The 19,584-nt window shown below is 41.9% G+C and overlaps 1 long non-coding RNA gene across 2 annotated transcripts in view; it reads left to right on the top strand.

Moving 5' to 3' along the window:
* LOC309371551 overlaps positions 1 to 19,584 on the top strand; it is a 42,186-nt gene that overhangs the window by 16,497 nt on the left and 6,105 nt on the right. For both annotated transcript variants that reach the window (XR_014169185.1, XR_014169186.1), the window contains exon 6: positions 7,662 to 7,883. This is a non-coding gene — a long non-coding RNA (uncharacterized lncRNA). The remainder of the gene's footprint in view (positions 1 to 7,661; positions 7,884 to 19,584) is intronic.

Raw genomic sequence — 19,584 nt, forward strand, 5'->3', positions numbered from 1 at the left:
AGACTGGCGTCGCTAGAGTGCAGAAATGTTCTGGGAATTATAAATTGCTGGAGGGATTCCAGTGAAACAGAACCAGCCACCCAACTTGTTCTACACTTAAGTAATGATAAAGGAAGTTAATTGGTGGCTGTGGGTTGGCTCCCAGGAGAAGTTTTCAGGAATGATTCCCATGAACTGTTTGGGGGTGGTTTATGGACTCAACCATATTATCATATTGTTCTCGTGAAGACTAACTATCTGATGACAGTGTCTGAGTGAAAGCAGCATCACAGATCTAAGGGATTCTGCACATGCAAACTTCTTTCTGAAATGAATCTGTGGCATCTGTGGCTAGGAAGATTGTCTCTCCTCCCAATCGGTGTTGAGCAGAGGTGAGACAGTGGTCATATCCTTGATAGAAACTGAAGCACATATCAATGTACAAAATCTTGCCCTTTTGATAACAGGGTGCTTTCCCCAAGAAAAAATCGCTACAGCTCAGCACAGCCTTTTCACAGCCATTGTTGAATGGAAAACACACAGCTATTAATGGCTTTTATTTTATTTAACAAAACTCTTTCCTTGGGCTTCAGGTCATTTCAGCAACAGCATCTGCTAATCTCAATTTGACAAAGAGCTTGTTATGCATTTGATGGTATGAATCGAAGTGATGGAAGGTTTATCTTAGACAAATATCCATTACTATCACTTGAAGAATAAGTATGAAAGAGCTTGGGGACAACTGGTAATATAAAAATTGGCACATTGTCTGAGGATTTCAAAAAGAAAAAAATCAGAATAGATAGTGGCTTCCAGAGAGAGAGAGAGAGAGATTTCGAGAGTTTGTAATTCAATAAGTACCATATATTTTTATTTTTAGATTATTAAATGCTTGCTTTGAACAATGACTCTTCTTTCCATTTAAATATATTTAATTTAGTAGTTGCAGTTAAGGACTGAAGTGTTGTTAAATCCACAATAATTCAGAGCAGGGCTGTCTTTGTGGCTCTCCCTCTTCTGTGGCGTAGCATCCCTGTCAAGACAAAACAGGTGCCCACTATCTGCACTTCCCAGAAACAGATGAAGTCATTTTTGTTCTGACTTGGTATTCCCACCTGGATGAATGGGTCTCTGTCATAGGTCTGCTTTGTTTGTGTGTTTGTTTTCTGCACTACATTTAACTGCAAATGAGCTGGAGATGGGCTTTTGCTGGTATCTTGTACATCACCTTGAGATGTGTGTTTGAAAGGCAATCAATCTATCAAGCATTATTTTTACATGCTTCACTTTTATTTTCTTCTTTGCTCCCTTGGAAGGTGGCTAAGAGGACATTGGATGTGGCCACCACCCATTTCTTCTTTAACAGAGGGAATCGGTTCGTTCCAGCTGCTCTAAAGGTCTTTAACACAAAAGTAGCCCCAAAACTTCTTTACGACATTCCATTATGGATTAGTGCAGTTAACCAATCGTTGGAATGCATCCAATCCAATTTTCTGTGAAAAATCCTGGGGCTTACTGATCATTCTTACTGGTTGTTGGGCAGACTAAATGGAGATTTTGTGATAACCAAACACCAACCCCATTCCTTTAGGAAATCCCTCCCATAGGATGTACATTTGTCTCCTCTGGATATTATTAAATGGGCCTTAAAGCTAGGGTAGGAAATGTGGCCCTCTAGCCCTCTTTGGGACTCTCCCTAGGCCACACACCACACTGGCCCTGGCCCTACCCTCAAGTACTTTTGCCTGGCTTGAAGGCACCTGGCTTGAATGTTTGTGTATGTGTGTGAGGGACTGTGTGTTTGTGTGTGTCTTCAAACCTCTGGTTTTTGCCTCGCAGGAATGTAGACTATTGTACACAGGTAAAAGTCACACCTCTTTGGCATGTGGCCCCCAGAAGGTGATCTACAATGGAATGTGGCCCTGGGGCCGTAAAAGGTGCCCCACTATTGCGTTAAAGCAGAGCTTTCCAAACTGTGTGTCGTGATATGTTAGTGTGCTGGCTGCAATGTGTAGGTGTGTCCTGCAAACACTCCTCGCGCTCCTCCCAGGGCTGGAAAGGGGTTAGTTTAGCCTCCAGTTTGCTAGTAAAACTGAATTTCTGTGTCACAAAATGATGCATGTCTAAAAAGTGTGTCACCGACATGAAACGTTTGGAACGCTCTGCCTTAAAGACTTGGAGGTTCCACTCTGCTTTGAACCAAATAAGGTTGCTCATTTATCGTTTTAATCCTAAGTGGATTTTAAAAATAATAAATTCTGTATGCAGGATCAGAGCAAAGGGAGGGCATAGATTGAAGTTTAACAGAAGATATGAGAAAAGTTTGCTTTGGAACACATAGGGTGGTGCTAATTGTTACAATATTCTCAGAAGGCTTTTAACAGCAAGACCATGGGTAATATGTTCCAAATACTGAAAGAGCTACAGTATTCAAATGCTGGAATACTGTATTCACGTCGCTGGTGCTGAAATGAGTGAAATATGTTGTTACTCAGGGTACAGATGGCCTCCCATTTCTATGCCAAATTAGTGATAGTTTTTCTCCACCCTTTAACATCTGCCCCGAGTTTATAAATTGTTGCATTGTAGTTAACTTCCTTAATTAGAGGAAAGACAAAGTATAATTTGAAAGCACAGCTAGAATTCATTTTCTAAACTGTACCACCAGGGAGAGATTTCCAAGTTTTATGCTGGGGGGTGGCGGAGCCTACCTGCAGATGCATGTTTGCATTTAATTTAAAGTTTCTGAATCTGCTTCAAAAGTCACACACCCGTTGAGACAGTGTCATCCAGGAAGTCCATTGGCAGCTGCTGAACTTGCCATCCGGAAGGCTTTCCACGACACGTGGTAGTTACTAACCCAGGACTTCACGGAATAGGCATCCCTAGTTCCAAAGTTCTCCAGATTTTATGCTCCGATACTGGATTTCTGAATTACAGGGTCTTTCTATGGTGTGGAATAACTGATGCATTAGATGGCTTCTTCCTTCTTGTGCTTTCATCTCTGGATTGTGTGCAATGCAGCATGCTGGCAGAGTTTGCCACCGTTTCCGGTTCCTAAAGCTCATTTGTACAGTATCTGCCCTGCGTTTCCAGGCTATACACATTAGCAACACTGCAGAAAGACAGTCTTAATTTGGGATCCACAGGGATACCCAGCCTTATCCTGAAAGGGTCTTGATCTGTTGTGCATGCTTCACATAAACATGCTAGAAAATGTGTCTGGGCGCTCTGTTACCTCTTCCTTTATCCCTCAAGAACTCACTAAGCTTATCCAGAGCAGGAGAATGGGGAAGAGGGGAAGAAAGTAGTCGGTTCTCCCAGGTCCTGACATACAAGTTCAAGCATCTCTGGCAGAAAGCTGATGCACCAGAGAAATCTCTCAGGATACCTACTCTGAGCTGACTAAGACAAAGAAGGACCAGAGCCATCAGACCATTGGCATGAGAGAACAGAGGTTTTGGAACTCGACTAGATCCAAAGCCCATTGGATCCTCTAGAACCAGGGACCCTAGAACCAGGAACTCTGGCGCCTGTACCTTCAGAACTTGAACCCGTGCTGAATGGTACGCTCTACAGAGGTGAACCCTACAGCTTATAGGTCCAGACAAGAAGCCTTGTAGGAATTGTAGGGAAACTGTTAGGCTCCAAGCCAGAGGCTGTCCCTTTAAGGTCTTCCAAGAAAGGAATGGAGCCTGAGAGAAGTGATCTGGCTGTGGACGTATGAAATTGACACGAATCCATACCTTTCCAATATCCCTAATTTTGAAATGATTGTAAACGTCAAGCTCCCCACAATGTGGCTCCTGCTAGATGTTTTTGGACTACATTTCCCATCATCCCTGAACACTGGCCATGCAGGTTGAGACTGATAGGAGTTGTAGTCCAAAACATCTAGAAGGTGCCTGATTTGGGGGAAGTTCGTATGTATCACCATTTTCATGTTGAATTTTACAGTTGTGCAAGTTTTGTTTACAAGTGTGTAGGGGTGCATGTACACACTGCACACGTTCAGATTACATCTCCCATGCCAGATAACCAATAAAGGAACAAAATGGGGTAAATGGTCTCAAAACTATTTTGTAATCATCACCACAGGATCTAAACTACTTGCTAATACCTGGGAAATCCTAGTGTTATTCTGATCTCATTCTCACTGGGAAGATAAAGCTGCTTATGGGCTGCACCACCTGACATGGCTGGATCCTACCCTATTCAGAAAACCCCTTAATTGTAGTAAACTAGATGCCAGAGGAAGGGTGCTTTAGCCTTCTCCCTGATACACTAGATTTCTATATACAAGGACTTACATGGACGATCATGCCGTAATAGGAGCCCTCACCTGCAGTCTGAGATAGTAGATCCCAGAAACAATTTTGCCAGTCCTACAAGAGGGGAAAATATTTTGTCATCACATTTCTTACATGTTGCCTGATGTCATGTTGCGATGGAAAATATGCACAACATAATCTGGCAGTTAATTTTTCTTAATTATGTCCAAGAAAAAGTCTGGACTGCTCGCATGATTCAGTAGTGTGTGTGTGTGTGTGTGTGTGTGTGTGTGTGTGGCTGCTGTGATATTAATTATCATAGCAGCTTGGTTTCTTGAGCCATTCATGTCTGTTAGCTTGGAAATAGATTAACTGTCCAGACTTAAATCTGGCTATGCCATTACTGTACTGTTGCACCAGCCATGGGGTGAAAACCCTTATATGGTACTGCACTGCCCTCCACTGGAATTCCATGGGGAGGGGGAAGATGCAACATCCATCTTTAAAATCAGACTTGGATGTTCCCTTATTGTTGCTGCAATGTTGCAACAAGAAAAATACTTCCAGGAATAAAGTTCTTATTTTGTGTAGGACCCCCACCTTATCTGTTGTGATTCAAGCCTTTGTTTAGCACGAGTGGTGGAATAGGATTGGATGCAAATCCGCCTTGTGTGTTTAATTTATGGCTGTTTTCCAGTTCATCCCATGTCAAACATGTATGTTTTTCCTCTGCTTAAAAACATTAGGAGGAAGAGCTGATTGATGTGCACACAAGTGTTCGGGGTTGTAGCTCAGTGGCATAGCATTTGCTTTTCCTGAGAATGCCCCTGGTTCAATCCTTAGCATCTCTAGGTAGCTCCAGGAGAGACCCACATACACATTTGAAATCCTGAAGAACCACTATTGGTCAAGGTAGACAAAACTGAAGGGACGCGGGTGGAGCTGTGGGTTAAACCACAGAGCCTAGGACTTGCCGATCAGAAGGTTGGCGGTTCAAATCCCCGCAACAGGGTGAGCTCCCATTGCTCAGTTCCTGCTCCTGCCAACCTAGCAGTTTGAAAGCACGTCAAAGTGCAAGTAGATAAATAGGTACCGCTCCAGTGGGAAGGTAAACGCCATTTCCGTGCGCTGCTCTGGTTCGCCAGAAGTGGCTTAGTCATGCTGGCCACATGACCCTGAAGCTGTACGCCGGCTCCATCAGCCAATAAAGCGAGATGAGCGCCACAACCCCAGAGTCACCCGCGACTGGACCTAATGGTCAGGGGTCCCTTTACCTTTACCTTAGACAAAACCGAGGTAGTTGGACCAATGGTCTGTTTTAACATAAGGCTCCTTTAACATAAGGCTCCTGTGGAACCTAGAAACAGAAACAGGACTTCTCATTAGTGACATCCACCATCTGAACACATGCCTTCCATGCGTCCTGATTTTCCAGGGACGGTCCTGGAATTATGAAAGCCATCCCGGCTTCTGATTTGATCCCGGAATGTCCCTATTTGTGCCACCAATGTTGAGCACAGGGAGGATGATGAGCCAGAGCTTGTCCCAATTGGTGGCGGTGGCAGTGCTGAGAGGGAGTATCCCGTTGTCTCTCTATGGCCTCTCCCTGTCCATTGCCCCCAACCTCCCTTGGGCAGGTTATAACAGCAGCTGGGGAGTAGTTGAGGAGGAGGAGAAGCTGCCGCCACTGGCATCCAGCCCCACATGATGAGCTAGCTCTGGGCAGGAAGATAAGGAAAGCAGAGTCTTGAATTTATTTACACACACACACACACACACACACACACACACACACTTGTGTGTCTGTGTCTAATCTTGCCCCTTTCTAAAATGCTCTTTATTGGTGTTTGTTTTCCTTTTTGTAAATCTACCAAAAAATCAAATCAAAATCAGGTTTAAGGGGTTTTCTCAAAATAGTGGAGGGGGCATGTGCTGTGATGAGTTGGTGGTGGCACTCGTCCTTCTTCTGACAGGAAATGCTGGGGGGGTGGACAAAAATGGGGTGACGATGAACATCAATTTGGGAGCTGAGAAATGTCCCTATTTTCATTTAAGGAATGTTGGAGGGTATGTGAACACTCTTCCTCAGGTAATTTATGAAGTGGAAACGATAATAACTTTTGACCACCTCTTAAAAGCTTACACACTTACCTAACGTTTTCTGAGTTCCGGCTCTTAATTTTGTTTTTGTGCACTGCTCAGTTTTATTGTTGGTTTTATCTGGTTTTATCTGTTGTTGTTTTTTTAAAAAAATAATCTTGAATTGTTGCATTTTTATTGTAAAGTGGTTTGTTGTATATAGTGAGCCCCTTCCCCAATAAATAAACCTGTATGGTGCTATTCAAGGGATGCGGGTGGCGCTGTGGGTTAAACCACAGAGCCTAGGACTTGCCGATCAGAAGTTTGGCAGTTCGAATCCCCGTGATGGGGTGAGCTCCCATTGCTCGGTCCTAGCTCCTGCCAACCTAGCAGTTTGAAAGCATGTCAAAGTGCAAGTAAATAAATAAGTACCGCTCCGGCGGGAAGGTATAAGAGGTAAATGGCGTTTCCGTGTGCTGCTCTGGTTCGCCAGAAGCGGCTTAGTCATGCTGGCCACATGACCCGGAAGCTGTGCAACCCCAGAGTCGGTCACGACTGGACCTAATGGTCAGGGGTCCCTTTACCTTTACCTTTATGGTGCTATTCTAATGAATGGTTAGTCCCACTTCAACTTTTCACACAGGTGACATGCAATTTAAAATCTTTAAATATTTTTTTAAAAAAATCAACCATAGAAAGTTTGCTCATCTAGCCTTTTCACTCTCTGACCAGCTTCTTCTCCTTTTCCTTATCCTGACCGAGGAACAATTCATTGGCAGACTTTTCAAATGAACTGCCTGAGATGGCATATTCTCTGCACGAGGACAGTTATCACAGTTTTGGTAGGCCCTAGGAATCCAACAATCTGATCAGGCAATTATGCCTTGGTCATCATTCTGCAATCTACAATTTCATTTCCCTCAATGGGAACAGGGAATCCACAGCAGGCATCATATAAACGGCAGTTGCAATTGTTGTCCTTTAGCATTACGTATCCAAGCACAAAATTTGAGCCTTTGCTAGGGAGGGGACAGGGGAATCCATCAAAGAGAGATGCGACTCTACTCAGAAATGTTTTTTCCTGGCTCTTTCCTCCTGAAATGTTTCAGAAGGCACTGTGGAAAATTAATTTTTGCGCAGCAGGTGCTGCTCTTCTGTCTGGATGTCTATCAAGGTTCCCATCTATTGTGCTCCTCCATTATTTGTCTATTTCATTAACAAAAGGGAAATAGATTATGTTGCTACAGCAACAGCTTGCCTTCCATGGAACAAAGCCTTCATTGGAAGTGGAAGTGGGATTTAAGTTAAAAGATGACATTTACCTTACTGCAGGGAAACGGACCGCGCAAGGTCCTCTGCTTGAACGGAGCTCTACAAAAACATCAGAGAAAATGTTCTCGGAGGCAGAAAAGGCTAGTGAGTTACGTAGTGACAGCAGGCCTGTGCAGTGAGCCTCCAGGTCCAATGCATGGGGGATTCATCAACATGGTTCATTAGTAACCTCACCAAGCTATGAAAGTGTGACATCAGAAGCAAATGTCCCTGATGATGAAGGTAAAGGGGAGGGGAACCCACTAAGGAAATGGAGTGGGAAATTGTATATCCCCCAAGAGTATCAATTCAATAGATACTGTACATGTTCTCTTGAAATGTGTCACCCCCTCCCACATACTCAAACCATTGTAGTAATTACCCAAACCACCGTACTAATTACTCTTGAAAAGCAACTTCTCTATGAATTCCTACACTTGTTTAACATGAGCCTAGGAACGGACAAATCAATCCATTTCTGGCCCGTCTTGACAATTTTTATAGATACCCATTCTGTTCTGTTCCTGCATTAATCTCCTTAATTTGTTTTAAGAAATCCCCCTCAAAATAGGTATTTGAATATCTCTCTCTCTCTCTCTCTCTCTCTCTCTCTCTCTCTCTCTCACACACACACACACACACACACACACACACACACATCTGTTTAAATGTGTACTTGGATATATTCAAACTGCCATGAACTGTGTCACATTGTTATGATATTTGGAAGAAGTAAAATACCTAGTGAACAGCTAAGCTTCACATTGTACTGAGAGATGGATATCAGGTCATTTCATATAGGAATTTTCAAAGGCAGAACATTCCCTACATGAGCCTTTGAATTGGTGAGGGGCAACCTCCATCTTGATTCAGAACTAGCTTGGAATCGGCTCTCTCAGATAAATCTTGGGAATTCTGCAAAATTGCCACATGCATCCTGATGGGCTAAGAACATACATCTTATTCTATTTCCCCATGCTCCCCACTTCCAAAGCCAGGTTTCAAACAAAAACAAACAAAAAAGGAAGAGTTTTAGATCTGGATGGAGGGGGAAGTAAGAAACAATCAAGAGAATTCAACCAAAAAGATACGCTCATCGAAGAAAAGGTTGCTTGGTTCAGACTGCTCTAAGCACCTAGTTTCAAAATGATTAATGAGAGGGAAAAAGTTAATATTAAAGACAGAATTTCTTTGCTTGTACCCACAACTTCTGCACTTGCACTGCAGCTGACTTTGTAGTCGAAATAACTGCGCAATGATCAGCCACAGTTTCAACGGATGAGAATTTCATCCAAGAGTAAAGGGCTTATATTAAAAAACTGTTTGCATAAAATCTGCAAAGCAGATTTAGCACCTTATTTTACATTTCAAACTGGAAAAGAATTTCTTGAGGGAATAGCACTTAGTTTGTAAAACAAATGAGAATTATAACTTGTCGGATGCATTTGCATCCTGAACTGGGCAGAAGTTATAGCACGATCCATATCATTGCTAGTCAGAAGTAAGTCCTATTGAATTAAATTGGCCTTACTTTCAGGTAAGTGGGATTAGGATCATACCTTTAGACATGTCTATTAACTTCAGTGGGCCTGCCATTTACCTCACAATTGTTGTCTGTAGTTGGTATAATCCTGTCTTTCTGTCTGATCTGCATCATGGATGATGTAATGTCTAAAAATCAGAGAGCAGAAGCCTTGGTTTTTGCTTGCTCAGATGTAAGATCTGTGAGTTCAATGAGACTTACTCTCTACTAAGCTTGTTTAGGGTTGAATCCTGAATGAGCCCAACAATTTATTCAAACCCAAGTTCATATTTTTTCTCCCTGTTACATGAGGGATAGTTTGGAGTAAGGCCCAAACTAAATGAAGGTCTCTGAATATGAATCGTCTTTCGTTTCACCCAAAATAAATAAATCAGCTCTATGCTTTCAGAGTAACATGCACAGCTACCAATCTTCATTTTCCTACTAGCTGGGGAGAAACTGCAAGTCCCGAAATTAGAAAAGCCACTAAAGTTACAAAGTTCTGTGCATGCGATAATTGAACTGGTTATGAAGAGAACTGTGAAGGGAGCTCACAGGAGAAGCGGAGAATGCAACGCTCAACAGAACAGAAGCAGCAAGAGGGAAGGAGCTGGGCTTTTCTAGGCCAATGAGACACTGAGGGGGACGGGAAGCCAGATAATGAGAGTGGATTCAAAATTAGAGAATGGCTTTTCAATAAGATCCATTTTAAATTCATATAGGAAATTGTGACAAGAAATGATCCGAGCTGAAGAATACTAAATCTTTAGATTGGGGGAAGCCAACGTGGTAACCTCCATATGTTGTTCAACTCCAATTCCCATCATCCCTGATCACTGGCCAGGTAAATGCTTTTAAAAATAGATAAGTAAGTGAACAAAGTGTGCAGGTCTCCACATGGAAAGCTTATATCAAACATTGCTTCAGCACCTTCTTGAAGCAAGAGGAAGAACAAGCAAGTTGTATGTCTTCTACGTGGAGAAGACAGAGAAATGATATTGGGTAACAGAGAGAAGGCACAACTGCTGAAAGCCTACTTTCCCTCTGACTTGGACTACAACTCCCATCATTCTTAGCCAACATAGTCCAGGATTATGGACATTGTATTCCAAAACATCTAGAGAGCACCCTATTAGCTACCACCGATTTACCTGAAGAGCAAGGATGCCTCCATTACTCCTTCCCATGCCAAGCCTTGCAGTAAACATCTGAACAAGGTCTTTGTCTCAAAGTCTGACATTTTTTAGAATATTCTACATATATCTTAGTGAATTCAGTTGGAAAGCAAGCAATCGTCCGATTTAGGATTCCACGTGAGAGACCCCACATCACCCCAAGATGAAACTTGCTGTTGGGTCATTCCCTACAACTAACTGAGAACTCTAAAGGCTATAAAAATAAGAATCACAAATTCATGGCAGCCCAAAAAAGGTCACTAGTAAAATAAATATTATTTTTCAAGGCATTAGCAAAGAAGCTATCTATAGGGAGCATAACAGCAGTTGGCAACTACATCAAATATCCCTGTTGTGGTATATCTTTATCCATTATTAAATAACATGATTTCTCTATCATTTAAATCTATCTCTTTCAAAGCACAGCTCCCTCACTGAATCTGTTTTTACATAAGACTTCGTCTGCTGTTTCAACTCAGAGCTCAGAGTCACATCTGTAATTTCCTTCCTCCCACCTCATTTTTATCTACAAGCCTGGTTCTGTATATAAGATAAATATATCATTATAGACTTCATGAAGAAACGCAGCTCCCTAAAGTGCATCTTCAAATTTTGTTTTCAGCATTCGTTTCCCCCAAAAAAGCTTCCAATAAAACAAAATAGGGAATTTGCCTGGAAAGTGCTGGAGAAAACCTACACTCTAAACACTTCTACTACAATAGAAAAATGTTTCTTAAAAAAAATCAATGACACTGCCCTTCCCAGTTGGATATGAAAACCACATTAAACAAACAAACAAAAATACCTGTGCTATCTCAAGGATCTTAGCACACAAGCTGTGATCTGCTGACCCCTGCAAGCAGGTCATGAAGTGCCATTCAGCAAAAACCAAGCGTTTACGAAGTGCTGTGCTATTGAGCAACTTCTTCAAAACCACTGTCTTGAACTCTGCATTTCACAAGTATGTTCAGACTTCTGTGCGGCTCAAGCCCTGCATCGGGCAAGGGAATACAGCAAAGAGTGGATCTTCGTTGCCACAATAAATTTAACCTTTGCATCTGGGATTTTTCGCCAACTCACAAAATACAGTGTTCTGATGTCGTTTAGGGACATATAATGCTGTCGGAACAAATCTTATTTACACTTCTCGGCGAATGTTATGGTTTTACCAAAGGGCACAGCAAAAGGTCGCTAGCACAAGACCCACTGAAATGAATGGAGTTTGTGCTAGAGAATTCTGGAGTGGCTCGCATTCATTTCGAAGGGGCTTGCCCAGGAGAACTCGTTTATTTACTTAATGCATTTGTATCCCCCTTTGTTTCTCCAAGGACCTCAAGGTGGCGTACATGGCTTCCCCACTCTTCATTTAATCCCCACAGCAATCCAGTGGAGGTAGGTTAGGGTGAGAGGCAGTGACTGGCCTAAGTCACCCGGTGAGCTTCACAGCTGAGTCGGGTTTGGAACACTGGCTCTCCTTCTGGGTTGATTGGGCCTGGAATAGAGACAGACAAATCTGTCGGTATCGGATTCTTTCTATTTCGCATTCCCATCCCCCCACCCCCATCTTAAGATCAATAAATCAAACATTCTATTTGTATGCTGTCTTTGCAAAGTTAAAACCGTGCTCAAAGTGACTTGCAACATATTTTTTAAAATTATATAATTACACTTATGGCAATAATAATAATAATAAACAGCAAATCAAACATCAAAAGGTAGACAACCGAATTGAACAATTTCCACATATAAGATTTAAAATAAATATACAAAAAATTAATAGCAATAGCAACTCCTCACCAACAAGCTCACCACCAACAGAGTCTGTTCAGCAGCCTCAGCTTTTGTAGCTGGAGTCAGTCATGGCCCCTCCCTCCTATTCCAGGTGGGAAAAGGCCTGCAAAGCAGGTCTTCGAGAATTTACAGCCAAGTTCATTTCTCTACATTACTTGATTGCTTTGTCATTTTTTTAAAAAAAAAGTTGTCATGAAAATTTTTCAGCATTTCAGTGAAAATTTATCCACATTCACATGTTTGTCTGCAATTGTGCTCGATGTACACATTGTTGCAAGTATTTTCGCTGCTATAATTCATTTTTGTGGGTTGTTTCTACTAATATATCGTTTTTATGCCTACTTTGCCCCAATACATCTTATACACATTATTTGGCTGGAGAAATGTATCTCAGGATTCAGAGGAATGCAAACTTTAAAAGGCAGGTGTGTTTCAGTTCACATGTTGTTTCACAAAGTGTGAATTAGGAAGGCTCGGCTTAAAATCTGAACAAAACAAATTTCTCCTCTGTCTCTAACAGGACGTCAATATTGAAAGTGCAAAGTTGGAATTGCGTGTTCTTCTGGTAGCAAAATAAAGAATACGCAGAATATTAGCAAGCTCGAGTCAGACAATATAATTTTTGCCTTTCGTTCAGAATTAAATAATCAGCTGAGAAACTGTGTACAGTTTAGACTGCACTGAAATCATTAATAAGAATTCCTACCCAACATTAGTATGCATGGACATCAAAGGGGTAAAATGGCTGAGTCTGGCATATTTCCCTTCTAACAGGGAAATAGTTGCATGCAACTGATCATAGTTCAAACAACTTTGAAAAATAATCTTTAATATTTAAAGGAAAATGCTAGTCAGAGGTTCCATAACTTCAGTAGATCTTTGTCATGTATTATTTACCTTTTGGAGGCATAAAGAGCTGCACTCCAACAAAAATTGTAAGGATGGCTATCAAAGTAAACCTTCGATAATGCTGGAATGCTGGGAATAGAACAAAATGAATTTTCAAGACAGGGCATCTTAATGAAGGATGCGATGCATAGATGTTAACAGTAGATATTTAGAAAACAATGGTTTGTCTTAGTTTCTGTTATATATATATAAACAGCACAATCATTGGTTATTATATGTGATATTCACATCATATAACACAGAATGAGAATAATTTATGTGAATACCTTGCAGTTTTCCATTGCCTAAAGTTTTGAACCAGCTGCCCAGCTTTCCTTAAATAATAACAATTCTTCTTCATCTGCGGGGAAGCTGATCTCTGGCTCCAGTCCTATACAGTCATACCTTGGTTTTCAAACAACTTAGTTCTCAAACAAATTGGCTCCCGAACGCCACAAACCCAGAAGTGACTGTTCCGGTTTGCGAACTATTTTTGGAAGCCGAATGTCCGATGGGGCTTCCGATTGGTTGCAGGAGCTTCCTGCAGCCAATCAGAAGCTGTGCTTTGGTTTCCAAATGTTTTAGAAGTTGAACAGACTTATGGAATGGATTCCGTTCAACTTCCAAAGTGTGACTGTATTCATTTACCTGGGAGTAAGTCTCCTTGAATTCAGTTAGGCACACTTCTGAACAGACATGTATAGGATCGAACTGTCAAGCAAGGAAAGAATGAGAGGAAGACCCTTTGAAGTAGCATTTATACTAGAGATGGGGAGCTTGTGGCCTTCCTTCCTGACCATTGGCCATACTAGCTGTGACTAATGGGAACTGGTGGCCAACAATGTCTGTAGGGCCAGAGGGTCCCCACTCATGACTTATACCCGCTGGTCTTTTTGACAAGCATTTATATCCAAAGGTCCTGTTGAGCACCACAATATGGAAAAGTAATTATTTTCCTTGCATATTCCTGATTAAACCCATGCTATGCTAAATGAGGAAGTAAAGGAAAATAACAGACAAAACAGGGGGGGGGGACAGTATCTAAGGCTAAGCACGGCCTCATGCAACATTTCTAACAGAATATAAGCTTTTCTGTGAAAGCTTTCTACATGGCACCCATTGACTGAAATTTGAAAATGCCTCCTAAAAGGGATAGCATGCCCTCCAACATTTCTCCGATGAAAACAGGGACATTGTATTCCATAATATTATTCATAATTTTATTATTTATACTCTGCCCATCTGAATAGGTTGCCCCGGCCACTCTGAGCAGCTTCCAACACATATAAAAAGATAATAAAAGATTAAACATTTTTTACAAAAAAAACACTTCTCTATACAGGGCTTTCTTCATGTGTCTTCTAAACTCCTTACCCTCAAACATTTCTCCAATGGAAATAGGGACATCCTAAGGAAAAGCGGGACATTCTGGGATCAAATCAGAAACTGGGATAGCTTCTGTAAATCCAGGACTGTCCCTGGAAAATAGGGACACTTGTAGGGTTTGGAATAGTTCAGTCTTTGGCAAGTGCATTGTTGAACAATCCATATTCCATGAAATCACCCAGAGTGCTTTGGCAGTGCAGCCATTGCCTTTTGGCCTGAGTCAAAACTGAATTCATCTGCAGCTGAACATATTAACCACTAGGAAAGAATCCATTCTAGGCCAGTTGGCTGGCTGCTGTGGGTTGTGTGTATATGCTTTTCAGGTTCCCCTCTGGTCATCCCTTAGAGTACTTAGGCCAGATGTTTTTATTAGAAATATTGCAACAATACAGTCTGTTTAAGTGTCTCCTGCTGTTAGACCTGGGATCCAGCCCAACACAATACTCTGAAGCATCCTGTGTCCAAAGAAAAGTGAGGAATAAGCAGGTTCACAGTTAGCAACCAAGGGATCCACATCAAATAATCCAATACTGCCTGACTAGGGAGGGGGGGTTTCAGTTAGCCTGCCTAGGATGCCCTTAAACCCCTGTAAGGATGTGGCCAACCAGGCACTTTGATCAAGATACTTCAGTGAGAATACATACAACCTCACAAGATAAACCAACAGCACCCTAGAGGCCTAGTGGTTCTTCCAGCTTTCTGATGCTTAAAAATATATATAGCAGGATAGGTTCTTCTGTTGCATGGGCAAAATTGCTAAGGATGGTTGCATATTTCTAGCATTATAGTTCTAAGACACATTCAGTTGAAAAGAAATGTTTTACCACCATGACCTTACATGCAAACCTTTGGCAGGAGCTGGAAGAAGGGCTACCTTGGCAATGACCAACAGTGCCAAGTGAGGTCTGCTGATGTTATTTGCCCACAGCCAGAAAGGAGATTCAAGATACACAGCATGGGATGTAAAGGTTATATTCATTATTATAGTGGGGTAGGAAAACTAGAAGGACAGATCGTGAAGCTGAGGCTCCAATACTTTGGCCACCTCATGAGAAGAGAAGACTCCCTGGAAAAGACCCTGATGTTGGGAAAGATGGAGGGCACAAGGAGAAGGGGACGACAGAGGACGAGATGGTTGGACAGTGTTCTCAAAGCTACCAACATGAGTTTGACCAAACTGCGGGAGGCAGTGGAAGACAGAAGTGCCTGGCGTGCTCTGGCCCATAGGGTCACAAAGAGTCAGACACGGCTAAATGACTAACAGGAAAACTGGAAAAAAGAATTCACATCTGGCAACTGTTGCCAATGCTGCAATGCCAACCAATTTTTTTGTTTCCTATAGTTCATAGGTAAATGAGTCTTAAAATCTGGGGACGCAAGTTTTCATGGCCCTCTAGCAGCTATATGGAGGCTCATGTACCAGAAATAAAGTATTTGGCATTAACTCTGGAAACATACCAAACTAAGTCTCCTGTTGTACATTTTGCTCTAGGAGGCTAAGTTTGGTCAGAATCAAGTATACGTTTCCAGAGTTAATGCCGAATTGGCGCTAAATGCATTACTTCTGGTAAATGAGCCACCACTGCTGCAAGAGGGTCGTGAAAATTAGTGTCCTTGGCTTTTTAGATTTGTCTACCCATGTACTATCTGAAACCAAAGGGGCTCATTGGTTGCCAGATGTGAAATATATTGGCATTATTTTCAGCTCTCCTATTGCCTTATGTAGAACAAGAAGATTTGCAATCAGTTAAACTGAAAGTGTGGGGTGCTGGAATCTGGATAAGTCAGGTAGAGGCACATACTACCAGTCCCAAGCCCCACAGACGATTGGAAACAGAATAATCCTTCCTTCACTAAAGGAACTATGGGGATACAGTATGTGTCAAGCATATGCAAAACAACAACAACCCATACTTCATCCAGCACAGGGTAAACATGCCATGCTCCAAAAAATGCACATGCCAGGAATACACCAAGCAATGGAAGGTGGTTGGAAATCCTTGAACAAGACTCCCATTGACAGGCCTCCTTAGTTGAAATATGCTCTTAGTGAACTGAATTTTGCAATGCAGTTCTCCAACCAAGTAATGTGTTAAAAAATGGTGCATTAAAATGCACGTATTGGTGAAAACAACACACAAACAAATGCAATCTGTACATTTTGCAAAATGTGAGTATTAGGCAAAAAGGAATGCAAATTTGCCTATTCAGAGAATTTTGCACTAAAGTGCTGATGAATTTTCATGAGGACTTTTTAAAAAAGTCAATCTGATGTCAAAATATGGAGAAATGAACTGAAGATTTGGAAAATGTGAAACTCAGAGAAACCAACATAGACAGATTTACTCATCCCTACCCATCACATTCCTCAAATGATCACCACCTTACACCGTTATGCTCTGTGTGTCATTTCCAGCTAAGAGTTTCGCTGGCCAAATAGCATAGCCCACATCTGAGACATGCAGCTATTTCATTTGCTTACAGGCCTGCTGCCTAGGTTATCTATCCATTCAGGAGACTATTAACCTTGTTCATGCTAACAGACCTGGAAGATTTGTGGCCAAGCAGAGATGGAAACTTGGAAGACCTGAAAATTCCACAGGGTACAGGATACGACAGTACCCCCCAGCTCTCAGCAAACACACCCAGAAATAGAATGCTTGAAATGGTATTAGACAGGGACAGAAAAGGGGGGCAATCTCAAAATATACGCCAGTTTAGACAGTTTCAGACTAATTATACACATCTTGTGCTTTTTGAACATTTTACCTCTTTAAAAACAAGCCCAAGCTAAAAGAATTGTTTTATTGGTTGCAAAGGAAAATTCACCCTCACATATGGAAACCGTTAGAATGACGATATAGCATAACTTTATTGTTACAAGAGTAGCCATGCTGCAGACTGAATGAGGTTTGTTTGTTTTTTAATTCGAGCAAAGAAAATTCTCAAGCACGGAACGCCAAACTTGTTGGTCAGACATGCATCGCAATCCAGTGCATGCTTACTCAGTAGCAAGCCCCGCTTTGTTCAGTGGGGGTTACTTCTAGGGAGGGGTGAAGAGGATTGATGCCTAAGTGGGTTTACTTTAGGCCTACAGCCTGCCTTAGTTAAACGGGTGTGCTCTCTTTGCTTGTCTTCATCCTGAATGTTGTGCAGTAGGTGGGGTGAATGATTAATGCAAGACACCGTATGCAGGAAGAAGCTGAGCAACACAAAGTTTTTGTGCAAACAAGACCGTATCATTAGGGAAAGTGATGTGATACACTCGAGGGGTGACATGTCGTTAGTCAGGCAGTTCCTTAATTCCTTAATACATGGTCCTAAAATAAGCACCAGAGCTTTCTTGCAGGCAATGGGCACAGTTTGTTTGTTGCAACTAATGATGAAGAAATTAATTTTCATAGAATCATAGAATCTTATTAGTTTGAAGGGACCCACGGGTCATCTAGGCCAACTCTCCTTCAGAGAGTTGAACATAGTATGAAAGAGGAAATCGTTTTATAAATATAGTGGAACCTCGTGTTACAGACGAGATCCGTTCCAGAGGCCCATTTGTAACACAGAACTGACATAAGCTGAAGTGCCACGTCTGCACACGCGCGGCACAATTTAGCACTTCTGCGCATGCGCAGAAGCACGTTTTAGCACTTATGCGCATGTGCGAGTGGTGAAACCCGGACATAACCCATTTCAGTACTTCCGGGTCGTCACAGGACACGAGACGAAAACACACAACATGAAGCGGACATAACATGAAGTATGGCTGTAACAAAAAAGCAATTTTGAAAACAGTAGACGTTTATCAAAATACAGATAAAATCAACAGTTTCAAAAAATGTACATAATGAAATTACATGTCTAGGTTGCCTATATTAGATTTATATACATGCATAGATTATATCAGATACTGTAATTCAAAATAAACTGAGATTGTTGGGTGTGTTTTTTTTAAAGAAAGCAACAATAACACCGACAACCATTGAGTAACACACACAAACGCATTATACTAAGGGAAACCAGGTGGAATGTATTTGAGGCAAAAGGTCATATCCTGAAGTCAGCAAACATTTTTTTTAGCCAGATGTAACAAGATTGGTCACACTGGCAAAAGGGTCGTGCGAAACATTTTGGGCTCATGAGCTTCAGCGCTGGGTGTGTAAACTGGCACCATTAACTCAGAAATTCCATCAGAAAACATGATGTTGTTTTATTAGCAGAAATTCCGCCACATTTCCCTAGTTTGTCAAATGTCATTTTCCCCCTCCTGTTAGAGACAAGCTTTACACATTACCGGCTACTCTATCAAATTACAAGAACAAATATATCAACTCAACATACTGCTCTCCCATATAATGAAAAATTGATTTCAAGTGAAGAATTGCAAACAGGGCTAGAGCAGTAAATTGCCTCCTTAGTGGCTTTTTGCATTCCCCATGAACGTAATTGAATGTCACTCATCCACGTTTGCAGACATGGTCCCATTGACTTTACATGAAGGAAGGAACTTGCAGGGTGCAAGTTCAGGAGTCCACTGTATGGCTTGTGGACTAGATGGAGCCTGTCCACCCTTTAAAAAGCATTTCAGGGCAGAGGCGTAGCAAGGTCAGGTGGTACCCGGTGCGGAAAAAAATTGTCACCCCCCACACACATCAACGGTTTGGGGTAGGCTTGGGAGTTGTGGGTGGGCAGTGTGCCAACTGTCAACCCCCTCAGCAATGACACCCAGGGCGGTCCGCATCCCCTTCCAATGCCTCTGTTTCAGGGGTCTGCTTACTTGGCTCTTCACAGTGGTTTAGACCTATTGATTAGAAGTAGCATCTCTGGAAAGTTGCTGCTGCAAAGGAATTTGAACCTCCCGAGCAGCTAAAACAGAATTACCAGTTCATGGCAGGTGTTCTATCCTTTGACCAAACCTCCTTAAGTGCTGTATTAGAAGGCAGATGTGGCTAAAATTAGACAGGGTCAGTAGGAGGGCTGTGTCGACTTCACAGAGAACTCCCTTAAGTTTCCCTGCATAATTCAACCACTGTTAAGAGGCAACACCAAAGCCTTTAAAAAAGCAATGACAGGGCCAAGAAAAAGGTGTTGCAACAGGCGTGGTGCAACCAGAACCTGTCTTCTTCTCAATTGCCTCCAATTTGTCCACCAGTGGTCCACAGAACAGTGTGATCAATGAAAGTAG

Source organism: Podarcis melisellensis (assembly GCF_964234715.1).
Source record: "Podarcis melisellensis genome assembly, chromosome: 6".
NCBI classification, from domain to species: domain Eukaryota; kingdom Metazoa; phylum Chordata; class Lepidosauria; order Squamata; family Lacertidae; genus Podarcis; species Podarcis melisellensis.